The 23,531-nt window shown below is 36.9% G+C and overlaps 1 long non-coding RNA gene across 2 annotated transcripts in view; it reads right to left on the bottom strand.

Annotated features, from left to right (window-relative positions):
- The window catches only part of LOC121300620, a 90,083-nt gene extending 67,340 nt beyond the window's left edge, over positions 1–22,743 (bottom strand). For both annotated transcript variants that reach the window (XR_005947552.1, XR_005947548.1), the window contains exon 1: positions 22,602–22,743. This is a non-coding gene — a long non-coding RNA (uncharacterized LOC121300620). The remainder of the gene's footprint in view (positions 1–22,601) is intronic.
- Positions 22,744–23,531: the final 788 nt, after the last annotated feature.

The raw sequence follows: 23,531 nt of genomic DNA, 5'->3' as shown, positions 1-23,531 counted from the left end.
ACCTCGACCAGCATTCTCTGTTCCCATGGGTACTTCTTTCTGGGCTAATTGAACAGCAGCAGTGACTACTGACTCGTTTGCTGCAATAACAGTTATGTCCTTAATATTTTCATAAAAGCTGTCCTTGAATCTGGGGTCTAGGAAACAAGCAATGTCAATGCATTTTTTGATGTTATCTCTTGAGTACCTTGCAATCAGATCATCCTTTATGGTAGCCTTTATGTGCTTGGCCAACTCACTGTCATTGGTCTCTTCTGTGAGCAAATCATTTGTCGGGTGATGAATGACTAGCTTCAGTGCTGATACAGTGACATAGCTTTCAGCAGCTGGGGAATCTGTAAATGTGTTTAACAGTACAAGACCTTTACAGACATCTTCTGGTGGAAATATCTGTCTCTTGGCATTAAATGCCATTTACTTTTATCACATGCCAGAGGAGCACACACTGCCTGCTGTTTTTCAATGAACCAAGACACTGTGGAATAAGTGGAGCCCCACCTGGTAACTACATCATGGATATCATGGTCATCATTATTTACTCTTAGGTTTTTATTTGTATAATTCAAATAAAACCTACAGTAGAGGTCAGCTGTCGTATAATGTACGTATCCAAAGTTCAGATAGGCTACAGTTGCATTGATAATTTCTTGGTAGTAATATTACACCGGGTGTAAATAACGGTATATTATTTATTAGTTATTAGTTATGTATTGTATTTATTTAGCGCGTTTTATGCAAAAGCATCGCAAAGCACTGTGCAGTACACAGCAGAAAAAAAGATCAAACCACATTACATTTGTATAGCATGTCACACATACAACTGCCAAAAGTCAGACCATGTAAATAACAGTATACACTAATACAAAAGCAGCAATTTTAAAGTTACATTAAAACCTACTAAGATAAGAAAGCTATTTTATAAAAGTGAGTTTTTAGTCTCGACTTGACTTGACTGTAACGGTCCCAGCTTCCCTGACAAACAAAGGCAGATCATTCCATAATTTAGGAATTTAGCCCTACCTCCCGTACTGCTTTTGTTGACCGTAGGAATAACCAGGAGCTCTGCATCCTGTGATCACAGAGTGCGGTTTGGAAGATACTAGGGTCAGTAACTCCTGAACATAACTAGGTGCTAATCCATTCAGGGCCTTGTAAGTTAAAAGCAAAATCTTAAAATCAACTCTATACTACACAGGGAGCCGGAGTAAACAGGCCAAAACATGGGGTAACATTTTCACTTTTCCTGGTTTTGGTCAAAATTCTTGTGGCGGTATTCTGAACAAGCTGCAGGCGAGATGACACATGTTTTGGGAAACCAGAAAAAAGTGCATTGCTATAATCAATTCTATATAAAACAAAGGCATGCATTACCATCGACATCAGATACAAAAATCACTTTAACAATACAACAAACATTCCATAAGGTTACATATGGTTAAAACAAGTGAATAAATCTCATTCATAACCACAAGTATATAAAATATTTTCGTAACTACAAATATTAAATTATCTAGGTAGTCTTACAATACTGACCTGCTACTATGTCATCTGGTGTATTGGATCTCTGAAATGATTAAATACAGCAGATTGTGTCATAATATAAGTCATGACAGGAGCAATCTCACAAATCTGCACATACATTCCAGATGTTATAATATGCATGGTGCTGCTTTGATTTGATTGAGTACAGCACGCCTGCAATCGATGGCTCTCATTACTCTGGGAAATCCAGCAATGTCACACAATCCCTTTTAATATTTTGTAGCTGCTCCTGATTAAGTGGGATACTGATATAATTGTTAACCCTCTTTATCAAGTCACCTGTGACCCTTTGAAATGACCCAGACATAGAAGGACAATGCTGCCAACACCTCCATATGCGGGGTACGACACAGACCCTTCTCATACGCAATTCAAGGTCTTCCCGCAGTCTGACAGAGGCCGACAACAGCTGCCCTATCCAGACGCAATCAAGTTTTTAGATCGGCATCTGCTAAATGTAAGGAATTAACTCTGGTCTCTATATATAAAACCTCTCTCTATATTGTCGGCATCACAGCTGGGGTCTGTCAATCTCAGGCTCGCATTCAAGCTCTAAAATTACATTTGCTGCCGCTGCTGCAACTGCTGCCACTCCCAGCAAAGCCATACTGTAGTTTGTTTGTTCTTTTTTTCTTTTTAACACCAAATAACTTAAATATTGCTTCAAGGTGAGTTATATACTTTGTTAATTACAAACCCTAATTTTCCAAGTGCAAATTAATTCCTGATAAATTATGATGATTAACACATATTTCCTTTTAAATTCCCACAGACACAAAAGAAATAGTTGCAAGAAACACTGCTCATTAAAATATTAACATAACTTCGTAAATCAACATCATTTCAGAAATCACATTAGCACGATTATTTAATAATGAAATAGGCATAGCAACCACTTGAAATGCCCAATTCAATGCTACATACCAATTTGTTTATTAACTTTGGAGTTATCATTTACGACCCCCCCCCCCTTAATGAGTCTTATAGTTTTACCTTGTAATTCAAAGATTTTTGACCCATGCAGGATGTCTACCCAGCTTTAACCTCCTCACTAAGCTAACAGCTACTCAAGAACCTCAAGGAGAACCTCAAGTTGGAGGGCTCGTATTCTACAAGAAATAACTCCTAATCACAAAAGGTTGTTGTTCAAAACTTGAATCGCAGAAAATCTGCCTTAACATGAGATATTCAAAACATTTTACTTCTAACATCTGGGTTTGCTTATGGTAGATCAGTGTGTCGTAAGTAGAGGACCTTTCTTGTGTGCTATATGTCTGTTAACTTGTTTTAAATTGTGATTCAGTTTGTCGATGTGGTTTAATTTGGGTCAGCACAATTGCTCATGTAATGCATATTAATGATCTCAAACTGCAGCATGCTATCTAGGGTGCATACTGATCAAATTCTGAGTAAGCAACATACCTGATGGGAATTCATGATTGGAAGGTGTTGCTTGAGTCCTTCTGTCACAGTTGTTCCACATTTTATCTAACAGAGATGCCCCCTCCCACTTGTTTCACTCTGTTTACTAGTGAGTAACAGGATAATGTTTGCTTTAACAGACTTTTTTTGGTACAGAATAGTTAATTTGATTGCTTCTGTTGAAAGAACAGCATGCTTTAGTGAAAAAGTAGCACTCTGCACCGTACACTCCACAATTATGTATGCTTCCTTCCTTTCCCAGATGTGCTATTTACTGAAAAAAACTTATTTTACACACCAGGAGTTTGTTTTCTGTACTATTAAATATTTGTATTCATTTGTGAATTCTATTATCCGCCCTTACATTTGTAAAGCAGTGTACAACATCTGCCCAAAGGAGGACATCCACTTTCTTGAAAGTGAATATACTATTAGTGTTTATCACATTAACAATGTAATCTCATATACCTGACTGATACTGCTGAGATACAATGTTCAATTGTGTGTTGTCTATGCATAGCATTTCACATTTTTATTCACTTTCTTGTTTAAAAAAATACATATATGAGAATGTTTAAGTTGCTGAAATACATTCTCCTGTTAGTAAAACAGTTGTATTTAATTTCAATACAGGTATTTGGTTTTGAAATGCACATAAATAGCTCACATTGTAAAAGCACTGTCACATGTAGTGCAGGGTGAGTCATGTAATTCGTTGCCTAAGTTGTCAATCTTAGCTGGGGACCTATGAAGAGCATTGCATTGGCCTTTGCCCTCCCACAGGCTAGACATCTGGTTTTTGTTTAGTAGCAAAGATGTGGCACTCAAATTTGGGAGAAAGGAGAAAAATATTTAAATGATTGAGTACCCAATGAAAAATAAAAAGAGAAAAGGTAGACTATCGATTAACCCTTTCCCTTTCCAGTCTGATGTCAGGCCCTGTCCGACATCAATAAAAAGACTTAAAGCACATTGTTTCTAGTTGTTTGTTTGAAACCAAAAAAAAAGACTGTATCATAGCAGAGATAACATGGACATAACAAAGGAAGTAGTTGCTTCTGCATCCAGCGCTCAAAGAATATCACTGACATTTGCAGAGCTTTTTGAGATGTTATAGTAAAAAAATAATGACTTGGGTCGCATTATTTGGCTAGTTTGGCTATAAAATGAGTGATCAGAAAAGGATTTATCAGTATGCGTGTTTATAAAGAGGTATGTGAAAGATACAGCGAACAAGAGGTGGGGCTTGGCTGTAGATACAGTATTGGGGGCGTCCATTTGCAATCCAATGCCCTTTAAACCTATTTTACTCTGAAAAAAAAATATTTTAAACAGCTCATGTGAAAATAAATTGGACCTGACATGCCTGACGAGCACTGAATAGTTGGACTGCAAAGAGTTAAAGTCTATGCCTGAAATTGTGTATATTCATAAGTATTATGTTTAATATGTAATTATGTCATGTGTCCATAATATAATAGAATACCTGTTTAGATTGTAGACATTTTTGTTTTAAAAGAAACAGCCATTTAGAACCTAGTGTCCAAAATGACTTTTATTTCCTGAACCTTTTACCTGGCAGTAAACATGGACATACTCATATATCTCAATCTTTGCAGTAAAGGATTGGATGGAAAAGTGTGTGGTCTTATTTAAACAATAAGCACACAGAGCCAGCTGGTGCAGTCTGTTGGGAGCCAATATGTGGGTCAGTACATTGCATCATCAGCATTTCCTTTCTATAGCAAAATCCACTGTCTGAATAAACAGATAACACCAAGCCCCAATGCAACACACTATGTTATTAACAAGAGAAGTTTTCAATTTTCTGGCCTACTTAGGCTCTGATTCAAATGGTTTGATTTTTATTTTCCCCAAATAAAGATTTAGTTCGATAAAGCCAACATGGATAACACTTTATATTAAGGTGCTGTTTATTACGGTTTTATAAATGTCTTATAAATATACAATATATGCTTAATAACAATGTTATAGTGTTAATAAACTATTATAGATGGTTTATAACCATACAATAACCATAGACAGAATAACATTTAAACATACAAAAGTAGAATAGCTGGCAAACTTAATTCCGTCTATGGCTATTGCTGTTATAAAACAGTGCTTTATTAACACTATATAACATAGTTATTAAGCATATATTATAGATTTATAAAACATTTATAAAGAATTAATAAGCAACACCTTAATATAGTGTTATCCTAGCGAACACAGCTAAAGTAATGTACATAAAGCAGCTAATAATAAGTCAGCCTCTTCGTTAAATATTGTATCCCAAAGTGAAATCTTTTTATCACAATAATCTGAACAGTTATGTTTAAAAGCATTTATTAAAAGAAATGTACACAACTTGTAACCCTTTCCAAGGACAATCTGACTTTTAACCCAAAATAAAAAATGTTTTCACAAAAAATTATGACTGATTTTACTGGGTTGTATAGCTAAAAATAACTGATCATTTTTTTTCCCATTATATATGCTTTTAAAAGTAACCATACCACCAACACAAAATAAAAACAAGGACATCTAAACATATGCATCAAACCACGAATATGCTCAACATGCAAAACTATTAATATACATTTTTTTAAAATAATAAGCAGGTCACACAAAACTTAGTAACAATATACAGCAGCAGTCTTAGTAAAGCTTTTTGCACTAAAGGGTTTAATTAGAGAATACTTATCATAGCAACATGGCATAGGACTGATGGGTGACAACACCCTGGTGTTTTAAATTTAATTTTATCACTTGTGCAGACCTTGTGACAAATCTGAACTCTACAGAAATACCTCATTAATCTTCAGACAAGCACTACTGTGGTAGATAAGGTGGTTTTGAATTTCAATATATACCCTTCCACATATAACCTTTTTCCAGTAGTTGTAGAACTAGACTATGATAGAAGCAAATCTTCACTTCACAAGCTTTTACTTTGAGTCTTTACTGCATTTACAATCATTGAACATCTGTTGATAATGTGTGCTAAACAAAATGCCCTTTGAAGAAAGCAAGTAAGAAATACAATTAAGAATTTGTATTATAAGAACTAATTTACAATAAGCGACTGCTAAATCTGGCCAGGACCATGTAGAAAACTCATAGCATCGGGACATGTGTCTAATCAGTTTATTTTCACGAGAAGTAACTAGATATAGTATTTTAAATGCTGAGCCTTTGCTTCTTACCACCTGTCCTCAAGCTCAGAGCATCAGTTAAACTCAGTGGGACAGGCAGGATTGCTTGCTTGCTGCATGTCACTCACAGTCAACACAAACAAAACTGTTTACTGTATTTTAATATGCACTGATGTCTTCTTGAATACTTCTTAAACTGACTTTAAAATCTGAACCTAGTTGTTTTTTTTTGTTTGTTTTTTTCATTCACAGTCTTTTTGTTGTTAAGGTCCAGGGCAATCACAGCATAGCCTGATTTTAGAGCTGCTAATGGACTGCATTAGATTTTTTATAACAACTTTAAACTGTATGATATTAGCTATTTCATTCAAAGCTCCATTTTAACATAGCTCTAAAATACATTTCCAAATGTATTTTAGATATCTTAGGATATATTTAAATATTTGAAGGTATCTGGAAGATATCTGGAAATGATTGAGATGTCTCTAAATGATAATGTGGCTTGGCATACTATATACACACACTTCACCACCAACCACGCCACAGTTATCTGCTAATTAAGAAACTTCAGCTTGGACCAAATTGCCTGTGTCAAATCACCCTGGCGACCTAATAGACACAAAAAGTATATGTAGCAGTGTGCCCCGCACCAGTGTGTATTTTATGTTTATATGTTGTGTGTGGTGTGTTAATGTTGGTGTATAGGCATTGGTGCACAGGATATAAATGGGTCTGTGTAGCTCTAGTGATTTAAAATATATAGTTGTATTTAGGAACGAGGATTGCTATCACTTCACATGCAGATAAAGTATTTAATAATATGTGAGCATGGGATTGCACAAATGAATACATGTGCCGAGATTTAAGTGAATGATTAATTAGTAATTGAATCTCGACACAACTGTATATATAGAGGCACGAAGCATTCACTCAGGGTTGGGTGTTCAGAGAGAAGGAACGAGAGGCAGAGGAGAATTAAAAAGTTTAAAAAGTAAAGGAAGGCCAGCACGATACTTGTTGTGTGTTTAGTGTTTGTCCACTGTCTGTTTTGGCCACTGTGCCATTTTTTTTGTGTTTTGATTAAATCTTTTATTTGTTTTTTGTTAATAAAAATCTGAGCTTCGAAGTGGCTCAGTTTAAACCCATCTTGGAAATGGTGTCCTTTTTTCAGAACAGTCTTTAAAAACTTTATAAAGTACTTCAGAAAAAAAAAAAAAAACTTTTCACTTTTTTTAACAGAATATTTGGGGGAAGGGATTGTCTTTTTTAAACAATTATTTTTGTTAATTTTCCACTTTTTTTCTCCCAATTTTTGGAGTGTGCAATTATTATTCAACCTGGCTCATTGTTGCAACCTCCGAACCAAATCGGGAGAGACGAGGATGAGAACTTGTGTCCTCCAAAACAGGTGCCGTCAGCCGTCGGGTTTTTTTCGCACTGCAAGTTCGCCGTAAAGCCATATCAGAACTTACAACATTGGAGGAGCATGCAGTTCTGCATTGCATACAGGCTGGCCTGCAGGTGCCCGGCCAGTCTCAGGGGTTGCTAGTGTGCATTGAGCCAAGCACTCCCCAGCCGACCTAACCCCTACCCTACCCAGGCAGCACTTGGCCAATTGTGCGCGGCCCCCTGGGAACTCCCACCCATGGTCGGCAGTGGCATAGCTTGGATTCGAACTAGTGAGCTCCAAGCTATAGGGTGCATCTTGCACTGTGGGAGGGATGCTTTAACAAAAGTGTTGTTCTATGACCCGAGGGACCTTACAATACTTGAAAGTTTTATTGAAAAATATTGATGTTTGGGCAAATTGCAAGACATTGTTTCACCTGAGTGATTGCAATGACATAATACACATTTATTCTCAGGGTATTTATAAGCAATAATGGACACTAATCTTGATTATTTTCTCAAAATAAATATTTATAAATAAAAAAATAGTTATTCATTCAATTATCAGTAATAAGACAAAACAAACACAAAAAACCCAGTATCTCCTTATATCCACTTGTTTCTTGTATTTATAAATATTTAAAAACATATACTGTACAGTGAAAAAGTATTTGCCCCTGTCTGATTTTCTGCATTTTTGCATATTTCTGACACTGAATGTTATCAGATCTTCAACCAAAAACTAATATTAGATAAAAAGGAGCCTGAGTGAACAAATAACACAACATTTTGATACTTATTTCATTTATGTATTAAAGAAAGTTATGCAACACCCAATGCCCCCATGTGAAAAAGTAATCACCCCATTAGACTCAATAACTGGTTACGCCACCTTTAGCAGCAATAACTGCAACCCAACGCTTCTTGTAGTTATTGATCAGTCTCTTACAGTACCGTGGAAGAATTCTGACCACTCCTGGGAAGATTCACTAATGTCCCAAACTTTCTCCATTTGGACAATATGGCTCTGACTGTGGTTTGGTGGAGCCCCAGAGCCTTAGAAATGGCTTTGTAATCCTTTCCAGACTGATAGACAGACTTTTTTTGGAGGTCTTCAGGAATTTCTTTTGATCATGGCATGATGTACCTCTAGAACTTGTGTGTTGACAACTTCACTCTGATGGTAAGGGCCAAAGTATTCAAACAGCTGACCCTAATTATCCTTTTAATTGGGTTGAGTTAACTAGGGGGTCAATTACTTTTTCATACCTGAAGATTGCATGTTTGATTACCTTGCACACCAAACAAATGTAAGAAGCACCAAACTTTGGTGTCATTTTTTCTCTTAGACTCCCTCTATATACTACTACAACCCACAAAAAAGATCTGACCAAATTCATTGTGAAAAATGGGCAAAAATGCAGAAAATCAGACAGGGGGCAAATACTTTTTCATGGCACTGTCAAGTATGGAGGAGGCAGTGTCATGGTCTGGGGTTGCTTTGCTGGTGATCTTAACCAAGTCCACGGCAAGCTCAACCAGCATGGCTATCATAGCATATTTCAGAGGCATGCCATTCCATCAGGATTATGGCTAGTTGGGCAGTCCTTCATTCTTCAGCAAGACAATGACCCGAAACACACCTCAAAGTTGTGAAAGAACTATCTAGTGAAGAAGGAAAGTGAAGGACAACTCAATCTAAAGATCTGGCCTGCCCAGTCTCCAGACCTCAATCCCATAGAACTTGTATGGGACAAACTGGACAGAAGAGTCAAAGCAAAGCTATCCACAAGTGCCCTACATCTCTGGGAAATGCCGCAGAAGAGCTGGGAAGACATGTTGGGTGATTTCCTGCTGAAACTTGTTAATCGAATGACTCAAGGCTGTTATTAAGGCAAACTGTGGCTATTTGGAGGAATCCAAGATTTAGAGACAATTTTCAATTTTCTTGAACATTTCTTTGATACTCCTTATGTTTTGTATATTGTAACATGTGTTTTCATTTTCCAGTATTTACAGAAAAGTATACAACATAAAACATTGTCAATTATGAAAAAACCTAGTTTCCAGCAAGTATACTCAAACTTTTGACAGTAATCCTTTAATAAAATAGTATTATCAACTAAGTCAAGGGGACGAGTAATGTGTGTCTGTCACAAAGATGGCCGGAGTGGGTGGCGTCAGACCAGAGCCAGGAAATGAACAACAAGAGAGGTGGAGTTTGGTGGAGCTGAGCGAATGGTTTCGCTCAGCATCTAATGAGTGAACAGAACAGTAAATAAAATGGTTGTACAAACAAAAATACAGGACATGGCAATCGTCGCCAAAACAAAAAGACAAACAAAACGGACTATATAGACAACACACGATGAGCTTCTATTTAACAATTATTATTATTATTATTATACGATACTCCTCTTATTATTACCTCCGTCTCCAATCCCGTTCTCCACTCACTGAACACACAACCCCAAGTATGTGAAAACATGCTGCTTTTATGCAGCTGTACCGAGATTCGACTGCTAATCAATCATTCGATTGGAGTTGCGGTACAACTGCACGTGAATTAATAAAGTGAAATTCTCCGTGCTCACATATTATTACATTTTACTTGCATGTGAAGTGCTGTGCAATCCTCGTGCCTAAATACAAATATACATTTTAAACACTCGTGTTACACAGACCCGTTTATATGCCATGTACCAGTGACTATACACCAACATTAACACACAACACAAAATACACACAGGGGCAGGCACTTTGCCACAGTGTCATTTTAATATTTCTTTGATGTACGTTCATGCAGTAAAAGCCCTGTGCACAATGGTACTTAAACCTATTTGAATAGTTTTTATTTTATTTTATTTTTTATTTTTTTTAAATTATTTTTAAGTCAATTTATTTAAGAGGAACTTATTTTAATGTATTATTAATTAGTACTATGAACAATTGCACATACCTCTGTGAAAATTGTATATAAGTTCAATGCCATCCATTTGGAGTGTTTGACCCTCCATGCTATAGAGCCCTTAGGGTTTTACATGGTTTTGAAATGCACAGTAATGGGAATTTACAAGGCAGTGATCAGGTTGAATGGAATTTAAAGTTTAAATTATTGTAAAGGTACTTTGTCTCAGAATAATTCAACATAACCAATGAAAGCAATGATACCGAGAATGATTTCGCAAATTCTAGCCAGTACAGGGGATTGGACAAATCAAAATGTAGTACAATGTAGAATAAAAGTGGTAATACAACATCACAACTATTGAGCCTCACAACTGAATCGCATTAAAACTAAATAGCACTGGCTATGGGTATTTGGCAGTGCCTAGTGTGCATGTTATTTAACATTAATTCAAGCATTTAAAAAAAATCCATCTTAGCATAGAGTTGTTTTTGTATAGTGCACTTGAACTACATACAACTGTATAGTAGCACATGTCACATTTGTCTAAGGCAGGCAACTAGAATCAAGAGCAGTTCACAAACTCTGTTGAAAGCACCTTGATACAGAATTATCAAAAATGTATACATTACTAATATCCATTCCAAATTACTGTAAACATCATAAAAATGTAAGGAGGGGTAGAAAACATTGAAGCCACTTACTCTTCAAATCTCAATGTGATGATTCAATTGCTTAATAACGAAATGCATTGACAAATAATGTAAAAAATATATGTTTTGCCATACTCCTGATGCATGTGTCAGTAAGGATCCAGTCTCTGCTATTATTGAAATAGAAGTGTATCTGATTCATTGGATTTTAAACTTCAGTGTCCTCCAAAAAGTGAAGTATTTTCAAGTTACACTGTATTTTCCCATTTTACAGCACACTCATTTCTTAACCTGTGGGCATGCTCTCTTTGGGTGGTCACATTAAAGTTTTGATGGGGGCACAGCAAACATTCTAATTAAAAGGTAGTTCCCATTTACCCGTCGGTGAAGGCTCTACTGTGTGGTAGTTGACCGTGCCTGGAGTTATGCGTCCTGAGCAAAAGGTGAGGTTGCTAACAGAACTAAAGGTCAACTAACACATGGTAGAGCCTTCATCAACAGGGCACTATTGCTATAAGAAAACATTTGTTCTCATTAAAACCTAGACTTACCTAAATGTAATTACAATTTTAAGATCTTTCTGGTCAAGAGATATTTAAAATCAAATTCTCAGCATAAAGTAGTAAATAACTACATTAAAATATTCATGATCAGACTTGAATAAATCATAAAAAAGCTGTGTTTCAAATAAAATAATAAACTATACAGTACTATACAGTTTTTTTGCACTGAACAAAAATATAAATGCAACAATTTCAAAGATTTTACTGAGTTACAGTTCATAATAAGGAAATCAGTCAATTGAAATAAATTCATTAGGGCCTAATCTATGGATTTCACATGACTGGGAATACAAATATGCATCTGTTGGTCACAGATACCTTAAACATACAGCGCAACACATCTCCTTCACATATAGTTGATCAGGCTGTTGATTGTGGCCTGTGGAATGTTGTCCCACTCTTCTTCAATGGCTGTGCGAAGTTGCTGGATATTGGCAGGCCCTGGAACACGCTGTCGTACACGTCGATCCAGAGCTTCCTAAACATGCTCAATGGGTGACATATCTGGTGAGTATGCAGTTCATGGAAGAACTGGGACATTTTCAGCTTCCAGGAATTGTGTACAGATCCTTGCGACATGGGGCCTTGCATTATCATGCTGAAAAATGAGGTGATAGGCGGCGGACGAATGGCACGACAATGGGCCTCAGGATCTCGTCAAGGTATCTCTGTGCATTCAAATGGCCATTGATAAAATGCAATTGTGTTTGTTGTCCATAGCTTATGCCTGCCCATACCATAACCCCACTGCCACTATGGGGCACTCTGTTCACAATGTTGACATCAGCAAATCGCTTGCCCACACGACACCATACACGCTGTCTGCCATCTGCCCAGTACAGTTGAAACCGGGATTCATCCATGAAGAGCACACTTCTCCAGCATGCCAGTGGCCATCGAAGGTGAGCATTTGCCCACTGAAGTCGGTTACAACGCCGAACTGCAGTCAGGTCAAGACCCTGGTGACGACGACGAGCACGCAAATGAGCTTCCCTGAGACGGTTTCTGACAGTTTGTGCAGAAATTCTTCGGTTGGTGCAAACCCACAGTTTCATCAGCTGTCCGAGAGGCTGGTCTCAGACGATCCCGCAGGTGAAAAAGCCGGATGTGGAGGTCCTGGGCTGGCGTGGTTACACATGGTCTGTGGTTGTGAGGCCGGTTGGACGTACTGCCAAATTCTCTAAAACGATGTTGGAGGCGGCTTATGGTAGAGAAATGAACTTTCAATTCTCTGGCAACAGCTCTGGTGGACATTCCCTCAAAACTTGAGACATCTGTGGCATTGTGTTGTGTGACAAAACTGCACATTTTAGAGTGGCCTTTTATTGTCCCCAGGACAAGGTGCACCTGTGTAATGATCATACTGTTTAATCAGCTTCTTGATATGCCACACCTGTCAGGTGGATGGATTATCTTGGCAAAAGAGAAATGCTCACTAACAGGGATATTAATAAATGTGTGCACAAAATTTGAGAGAAATAAGCTTTGTGTGCATATGGAAAATTTCTGGGATCTTTTATTTCAGCTCATGAGTCATGGGACCAACACTTTACATGTTGCGTTTATATTTTTGTTCAGTGTAAAATAATACAAGATTGATGTTCTTTTTAAAATGTAGTGTATATGGTAAATGATAATCAAGGAACTTTTGTTTAGATGCAGTAAACATAATACTACAGATTATTTCTTAAACATTTACATTGTTTAAGCACAAGGAGACAAAAGTTTACACTGGTGCAAAGAGAATAACAATTAGACCCACAGTCCTAGTACCTAGTGTTTGTTGCACAGAAAATGTGGAGGCAGGATAAAATCTTTACAACAGCATAGGCGCAATGAAATAATTTATTGGCACATCGTTAAACAAAGTTAAACAAAGATGTCGAACCACGTGACACGTTAAATGAGTTATTGGTCAGCACAAAGGTTAACTGTTTGTTTGTTGGCTGTAACATGGATTGAAGGACATGACACAGAGTGACAAATTGGAGTACATATCCCAGACTACAACTGCAACCAGGTCACCTTCTTTTAAAACATAAATAAAAGTATGGGTTCTGATAAAAATCTACAAATGTTGTTGTCTTAGCAAGGTTGTGGTGGTTTATGCTATGGAAAACAGACATTATGCAAGCTATAGTTGAACCTACTCAGAAGCAAATGTAAATTGTATCATGTTCTGGCTGTCAAATTTTTCCACAATGTAAAATCCAGTATCAGCACACTGCATGCTGAAATTCATGACACAAAGATACATTCAAGTAGCTCAGCAGTTCAAAGATTTGGTTGGAATAATAAAACTGCATCTGCCAAAAACTCCCGTACAAACTCCAGTGTGTCAGTGTATGTAGGAAAGCTTAGAGATAATGGTTATAAATAATTGATTGTCAATCCCCTCTTTCAGTGAAGCTGAGTGAGATTTCTTCTATCCCAATAATCATGAAAGGCTGATATCATGTGGAATGCCAAACAAGCTACTAATCATTCTGTCTAATCATTTTTTTTTTTTTTTACTACTGCTAGAACAATAAGGTATAAAAAGAAAAAAAAGGTAAAATAAATAAATTCTGGCGTCTTCCTGTACTTAAACTCATTTGTGGGGCACATGTACCTAATGTGCATTAAATAAACAGTGGTACATTGGACAGTACAATAATACATCCAAACAATTTAAAAAACATGTACTTAGTGTTCACTTTCTTTATCTTGTTTAAAAGCTGTATGGATGTAAACCCTTACTTGTTCAGCAAAAGTCACACACACGAAGTGCATTCAGATTTTTGTCTAATGTCTCATCCAAATGGTCACGCAACAGTCCCTTAAGCCTAGTGAGGTTAAGTCCAAATGTTTTAAAAAGTGAATTGTCAACAAAAACTGAACATGAAGGGATTCTCAAGTTAATGGAACCACCTAGAATTTAAAATGTTAAAGTGTAAGTAGCATGTCAAATACATTTTTTGTTGACAACATATAAATTAAGTTTTTTTTGTTTTATTTTTGTTTTTTTGTTTTTTTGCTTAACATCTAATACAAATGGATTTGAAGTCTCCACGAGTGGCCCAACCAAAAAACAGCACCATCTGGCAACTGCTACCAGTAATGTCAGTTTGAGAACAAACACTGTGTACTGCAGAAGAGCACACTAGAACTGGTTTGTTTGTCAAACAGTGAAGGTATTTTGCTCTGTACTGTACAAAAACATTTCACTGTGGTAGAGGTGTGTTATTCAGTTCTCTGGGAACTCTTATAATACTGGACATAGCATCCGCCCATTTCCAAAAGATCCCTGAACAATGCATATGTGTGTCAATAAAGAAAAAAGACTTCAACGAAGCTAGTTCTTCAGTTATTTGAGGAGAGCATTTCTCGTCTGACAGTTTTAAAAGTTCCGTTCAATTTTCAAATTCGGTTCTGCAAGAAGAGGGAGCTGAAAAGTGGTCCACAAAATGGAAGTTGCCAGGGTAAGAATAGTTTCTTCATTTAACATATTAACAGAAGTTTTAAATTGATGATAATACAGTAATTATACCAAAGTATAATGCATCAACGAATGTGTAGGCCTGCATGCAAACATAACTACCGTGTATAGCTACACATACACACATGCAGCCTACATATTTGTCCAGGAAACTGAGAAAAATTTTATATACACAGAAATACCCGTACATTGATGTGTAATCAAACCCAATTTAAAATGGCTTCCTTCTTGCTTTTTTGCTGGCAAAATCTTCCTCAAAAAAATCTTCCTCAAAATCAAGTGCAGTTGTAAAGCTGTTCTTGATTGCAAAGTACCTTGCATTGAAGCACAGAAATCCTCAATGTTTTGTCTGGGCTGGTTTAACGAACAACTGTCTTTCATTAATTGATATCCACTCAGCAAGGTAACAAATGCCCCTCTTTGCAGGTTGTATATTCTTCTCCTTGATATTTTTTACGATTTGCTGGCCAGCCTTACCTGGGGTTTCCTTTGTTGTTGGTCGAGTGCAACAAACAAGAACTTGGCAACTCTACAAAATTAACCCACCCTGACCCTAACCCAACCCCAACCCTAACCTTAAGCAACTCCAGCCCTAAAACCTAACCCTAACCATTAAGAATCATCTGGTGCCCTCAGGACACTTCCTAGTGGATATCCCTTTGTGCTGCCACCTGTACGCAATTTTCAAGTGACCATAACACAATTGATTTCAGGTTTAGTCCGATTGACACGTAACAAAAGACCAATTTGCAGTTTAGATATGATCGAGTGTCACTTTTTTTTTTTTTCCAGTTGACTCTCAAATCTTTATCTTATTTTAAAAACAAATAATAGTTGTTGAATGCTGGAAAAACCGTACACTAAATCTGAAGTGATTTTCACAGTACTAAGAGAAAACAGATGAAGAAATTGCACTTTTAATAAATCATTTGTTTGTTTTAGCCTCTGAAGGATGCAGACACTAGAACTGATTGTGACGATGCAGGTGGTGGTGGTGATTGTGTTGCTGACCATATTTCTGAAGCTGAACAATGTCCAGTTGTTTTCTCTTCAGCTTTGACAAGCTCATACAAGAGTAGAATTGGTTGCCTTCCTGCTCGTTGGATAACCTCATTTTATCATGAGAAGATGCTAAGAAACATGTATTGCTGTAAGGGTGATCCTCTGTTAAATACATTTTGCTAACAGGACGATATTAACGACTGTCTGCTTGCCAGGTACAGATCAAATTTGGACAAGTACGACTGCTGTGCTACTTTCCTGACATGGCAAGTGAATTTTCGTGTGTTACTGAGTTTAAGTCTTGTGTTCTTTGTTCTTTCTGTATTACACAGATGAAAACCAATTGGCCGAAACATGTTTGTTCTTATTTAAAACTGCTTGAAGCTGTGGATTTAAAGAAAAACATATTAATCTGATAAAGTAACCTATAAAGGTGTGTGTTGTTTTTTTTTTTTTTTTTTTTTTTAAATATATATCTTTTGAACTCCTACCATTTCCTTTGACGATAGGAAGGTCCCTAAGTAACCCCAGCACCACCTCACAAACTGTCTGTAGGCAGTATATCTCAATTTCCTAAAATTAAAATTCAATATTACTTTTTATAAAACATTAGAAAATGTTATTCACAATATGAAATACATGGGTAATTGCAAAAAACAAAGAAACCATAAGAAATAATGGTAGCAATGGTTACAGTGCACAAATAACCATGTAATTACTGTGTAATTTTATGATAATAATCCCGTTTTACTGGGTAAATACCAATTGTATTCTGTTCTTTCATTGTAGCTACTTGGAATGAGTAGGTAGTTAAATGGAAATGGTCTTGTTTCCTGCTATAATTACAATTTTAACAGTTTGCTGTTGCCTGTCATCTTCAAGTGATATTCTCATTAATGCAGTTATTGATTGCAATGAGCAACAGGCAGCAAATAAATCAAGTTATTCAGTTATAGTATTCCAGTCTATTCTAACAGTAGTTACAATAAAAGAATGGAAAATAATTGGTATTTACCCAGTAAAACTGGATTATTACCATATAGTTACACAGTAATCATATGGTTATTTGTGCACCGTAATCTAAATTGCTACTGAAATAATTCATTCATTTTTTTCATAAAGGATTATTGTATTATCAAAATGCCTTGCAGTAGTTATGTAACAATATCAATTTAGCAAATGTTTAACACTCAATTTACTTTTTCTGCTTAGCGATAGTAAATCCCTGTTCTGTCTTAACTTGTCCCCAGTGGCGCAACCAGCATAATTTTTATTTGAGGGGGCTAGGCAAGTCTGTCTGAAACCTAACTGAAAAAAATAAATAAATAAAATAACCTTAATCAGGTTTACCGACATGCCTGTTATACGAATCGTTAATAATAATAATAATAATAATAATAATAATAATAATAATAATAATAATAATAATAATTTTGGTTTACTTTTGCCAGTCTTATTTGACTTGAAAAACATTCAATTTTTGATTCAATGAGCACAAAAAGCCTGATATGAAAACTGAAAATAAGTTTGAACAAGAACGACACGTTTTTAGTAATAAAACCATTCTAATGTATTTCGTTAAAGTTAAACCATGATTTCATTATTTTGAAATACCACTGCTTCAGATTATTACCAGTGCTTAATAAAAGTAACAACATTTTATTTAGAGATGGTGCTGAACTTAAATCTGTTCATGGCCCCACAGAAACACAAACCTTCTTCCTTATTTAAAAATAAATAAATACATAAATAACACACCCACACAAAAATTTTTTTTTTGTCATTTTCATTCTATATTGGTCACCACAAGTCATTTTAAATATATATATAGATATATACACACACACACACACACACACACACACAGTGCCTTGCAAAGGTATTCAGACCCCTCACCAATTCTCTCATATTACCGAATTACAAATGGTACATTGAAATTTCGTTCTGTTCGATATTTTATTTTAAACACTGAAACTCAAAATCAATTATTGTAAGGTGACATTGGTTTTATGTTGGGAAATATTTTTAAGAAAAATAAAAAACTGAAATATCTTGCTTGCATAAGTATTCAACCCTCACACATTAATATTTGGTAGAGCCACCTTTCGCTGCAATGACAGCTTTAAGTCTTTTGGGGTAAGTATGTACCAGCTTTGCACACAGTGTCGGAGTGATTTTGGCCCATTCTTCTTGGCAGATTTGCTCCATGTTGTTCAGATTGGTTGGACGATGCTTGTGGAACCGCAATTTTCAAACAGTACCACAGATTCTCAATGGGATTGAGATCAGGACTTTGACTGGGCCACTGTAGGACATTCACCTTTTTGTTCTTGAGCCACTCCAGTGTTGCTTTGGCCTTGTGCTTGGGATCATTGTCCTGCTGAAAGGTGAATTTCCTCCCAAGCTTCAGTTTTTTAGCGGACTGAAGCAGATTCTCTTGCAGTATTTTGCTCCATCCATTCTTCCTTCAATTGTAACAAGATGCCCAGTCCCTGCAGATGAGAAGCATCCCCACAGCATGATGCTACCACCACCATACTTCACTGTAGGGATGGTGTGTCTTGAGGCATGGGCAGTTTTAGGTTTGCGCCACACATAGCACTTTAAGTTTTGGCCAAAAAGCTCTATCTTGGTCTCATCTGACCACAAAACCTTTTCCCACATTGCAGCTGGGTCACTCTCATGCTTTCTGGCAAACTCCAGATGTGCTTTCAGATGGTACTTTTTGAGTAACGGCTTCTTTCTTGCCACCCTCCCATACAGGCTAGTGTTATGCAGAGCTCTTGATATGGCTGACTGGTGCACCATTACTCCACTTCCAACCACTGAACTCTGTAGCTCCTTCAAAGTGATTGTTGGCCTCTCTGTGGCTTCTCTCACAAGCCTCCTTCTTGTTTGAGTGCTGAGTTTTGAGGGACGGCCTTTTCTTGGCAGTGCCTGGGTGGTGTGGTGCAGCTTCCACTTCCTGATTATTGGTCCAACTGTGCTCACTGGGCTATCCAAACACTTCGATATTATTTTGTACCCTTTCCCTAATTTATGCATTTGTATTACTTTATCTCTAACTTCTGTAGAATGCTCTTTGGTCTTCATGTTCCTTCAGATTCACAGCCTGTTTTTATCCCGAAAATGTGGCAGCAACTTTAATGGTTCACAGGCGGAGGCCAATGGTAAGGTAATTGTGTCACCGTTAGGGCAATTTCTTTAATCGGTGCAAACTGGGAACTTCCACAGCACAGGGGTTGAATACTTATGCAAGCAAGCAAGATATTTCCGTTTTTTATTTTTCTTAAAAATGTTTACCAACATAAAACCAATGTCACCTTACAATAATTGATTTTGAGTTTCAGTGTTTAAAAATAAAATACCAAACAGAACGAAATTTCAGTGTACCATTTGTAATTCGGTAATATGAGAGAATTGGTCAGGGGTCTGAATACTTTTGCAAGGCACTGTGTGTGTGTATATATATATATATATATATATATATATATATATATATATATATATATATAGTCAAATTGTCACACTGAGTGCTTGCAACACGCAAAAGTTTGTATATATGGTGAAAGGTACCTTTTAAGCTCCTTATCCATATTATTAATATACCCTACTTCTATACTACACAACAGGATGATCTTTCAGAGTGATCTTAAGTCTCTTTCCCACTGGTGCTTCTGGGTACCTGGGTCACAATCCTGCGTACTATGAAACCATGTACCTGGGTCGTACCTGGGTCGGCAGCGACCCACCTCAGGATGTGGGTCGACGGGCTTTGACCTGGGTCAAGCAAGACAAAATGCATGATGGCTGTTCATAAGCCTATGATGTAACAAACAGCCATGCCTGCGTGAAGGATTCACTTCTGCAAGGAACATGTCTGTTTATTCTGTCTTGATTCAACATTCTTGTTGATTTAGACACACCATTATCCAGACTGCAACATAGATGAAGAAACATTTGCTCTAATCAATTACATATTTATTTAATAATATATGGACCCTTGAACAGCATGTTTGCACCCCAGCGTGAAGTCCACGGAATTACGTTAAACATAATTGATTACCTTTGTCTGACTAAAGAAATTGGAGTAATCCTCCTTCAAAATGCACATGGTACATTTTTTGGGTAGTTCTTCAACCCATTCTGCCTCGCACAGCTCCTGCTTACTGGCAGAATCGATTGCTGAATTACTGAATGTGTGGTTGAGCTTGGAGGAATGCAGAAACAGGTGTATCGCTTCTAAAATGATTGATTTAGCCCTATATATTTCTTTATTTATGCTCGATGTAGTCAATTAACATTTTTGAATTATACTGTATAAACATAAGACTGTGTGCCTATATTAGTTTTCTACACTGTATTTGATACATGTGTTCTAGGGGTGTGCAGAGAACCCATTACTCATACTTGTAATTGTGCTCATATTCAGAAACCAGTTCTCAGATTCTACTTGGATGGTGTCACCGGAAGTGTGTGTGGCACTGAAACTGAATTCCCTCTGCCAAGTGAGGGCATTGAGAGGTTATGTGGATAGGACGAAAGTGCTGTGTCAGTCAGACCAGCTCTTTGTTTGCTATGGTGAAGGGACCCTGGGTCAAGCCCTCTCGCAGAAGCGGCTGTCCCATTGGATTGTGGACACAGTATCAACCGCATATAATAATGTCGGCCTACCCCAACCTGGGAGGGTGGCCGTACACTCTACCAGAGGTGTGGCTATGTCACAGGCTCTCTTTTGAGGTGTCTCATTGACTGACATTTCTACTGTGGCTAGCTGGGCTACTCCGCATACATTCACCAGGTTTTACCGACGTAATGTGGTAGATCCCTCTACGCCTTGATTAGGCACAAGGGTCCTTGAGGCTGTAGGCACACACCACCAACACCAGTTGGCGGTAGCGAGGCGTCCCTTGTATGCTGTCCGCTCACACTCCCTTGCAAAGGCTTTGGTAAAATTTTCCCAAAAGTATTGGTTGGGAAAGTTAGGTTAACCGTAACCCAGGTTCCCTGAAAGAGAAGACAACCATCAAACCTTGCAAAGTCACATCACTTTCATTCGCGGGTTCAATGCAAAAGAGGACGTGAGCTTTGCGAAGCAACTACTTATTCCCTCAGCAGGTGGACGCACTGAGGTGGGCGGGCTGAGGCAGCTGGCGAGGTCTACTCAGCAGCGGGGCAGGTTAGAACACAGCCCCGGTGGAGGAACACACGGCGGACTGGCTGTTTCTTTTTTTTTGCAGTGCAGCAAAAACTCAAGCACAGACATTGGCAAAGCGGAGTTGTGCAAGGATCAACACACAGGCACAACAACAGCACACACTTTATTTATTTCGCCCAAGCTACGTCAACAACAGCCGGCAGATTCGCTCCATGCTCTGACATAAATACCTAGCTATGGCAGGCATATCCCAGAAGTATTGGTTGGTGGTCGTCTTCTCTTTCCGGGAACCAGGGCTATGTAAGTAACCTAACATTATGATTTGTGGACTATATTGTTGATTGAGACCCCCAAACATATTTAAAATGTGAACTTGGCAGGATTCAAACACAGCTTGTGCATTATATAACCCAAGTGTATAACCTTTCAAAAATAATTATTTTATACTTATGATGAAAGAAATAATATATTTTTAATAACTGCTAATATCAACCAATTTCCAAGTTAGATAGAAAAACATTATCAGGATATTACAGTTGAGAAATTAAGAGTATTTCAAATAAAAAAAAAACAGTTTTCAAATATTTTTTTACCGTTGACAAGCTACAAGGGTTTGTCCGAACCAGTCTGTATGTAAAAATGCCCAAAACAGCGCCATCTTATGGAAGTTGTTCGGAATAAGCCAAATACTTTTGCATAAGACTTGACAAAATACCAAAGACTTTGTCAAGTCTTATGCAAATCCTTTTACATTTAAAATATACAAATACATACAAGTGAAAATGCAGTTTATTATTATTATTATTATTATTATTATTATTATTATTATTAAAAGTATTTTTTTTTACATTTACTAAAGTGCCTGAAAAGCACTTTTTTTTATTTTCAGCATACACTGTAAAATAATCAAGCATGCAGCAAACACTAATCGTATTACTATATTATTATATGCAAACGTTATAGAAAAAAGTTTAATACAACCACAAATAGTATGAAACCAAGCTATTTATGTAAAGCAGAATAATGTAGCCCACATGTTGTGACAACAGCAAGTAAAAAATAAAGAAAAAGTATATATACAGCAGAAGAAAAAACAAACACCATTGATAGGGAAAAATAACTCTATGATAAAGCAATACATGTAATACAAAGTAAATACAAAGTTACTGCAGTCAGTGCAAGCAAAGATGTACAGTCACCGTCAAACACAGGCAGCTCGTCTGTTTTCTCATGTTTTTTTTTTTTTTTTGTATATATATAAAAAAAAAATTAAATATTACATACTGAATCGAAACACACACTGAATTACAAATTCATGAGATAATTACCTTCAAAAACAGCCGTAGATGAGATGACGTGTCTGCGTTGTCTTCGTGCTGTGTTTACGTTTATCTTGAACTAGCTATATAACTTCAGAGTCAGCACTGCCGATCGTATTTCCTGTACACGACTCTCTTGAAGTGTATCATTAAAAATACACGGTGGGAAACATGTTTTTTATTATTATTATTATTATTATTATTATTATTATTATTATTATTATTTGTTTCTAGGCACTAGGTTTACTCAATAACAAGTTTCAGTAAGACTGGTTTGATTACCACACGGCTTATTATTCCTGTGAAACGTCACAGAACACAGGGCGCGTCATCAGTAAAAAATGCACGAAATTAAAATTTTCCTGCGGCAAAGGCCAAATAACAATTTGCTGTAAGCAAAACATTATACAGGAGTCTGTGACTCTGCTCTATAAGTCACATGGACTTAACTGTAACTGTATACTTGAAGATCATAGCAAATCTTAACATCATGGTCAAAAACCTTGATGTTTGTCTGTGTTATTGGTGTAGTTCCCTAAGGTAGCTGAGTATGGCTCCTTCACAGTAATGCTGCTTGCTAGTTGGCAAGTTTCCATTTCCGATGAGGGATGGCAGCTATTATCACTTAGCTTGTCACTACTCAAGTTTCCTATTGAGACAGTTCTAAGCTTGTAATGAATAGGGTGGAGCAAGAGGTTTTAAAGCTTAGTGTTTAAATCTGCTCGACACAGAATCCAGCCTCAACATTGACATACTTTAAGTTGTATAGTCTTGAGGACAATTGCTGGTAACATATTGTATCACATTACATAACTTACAGCTATCTTGGCTTACCTTTGTAAGCGCATGTGTGTCTTTTCTTAATTTATAGATGCTTCGCAAACATAATAGCTGGTGCCCTTATTAATAAAAATTCTCTTGATAAACAAATGATATTAA

This window comes from Polyodon spathula, chromosome 1, assembly GCF_017654505.1.
Source record: "Polyodon spathula isolate WHYD16114869_AA chromosome 1, ASM1765450v1, whole genome shotgun sequence".
NCBI classification, from domain to species: Eukaryota; Metazoa; Chordata; class Actinopteri; order Acipenseriformes; family Polyodontidae; genus Polyodon; species Polyodon spathula.
This window is presented reverse-complemented; position numbering and strand designations above follow the sequence as displayed.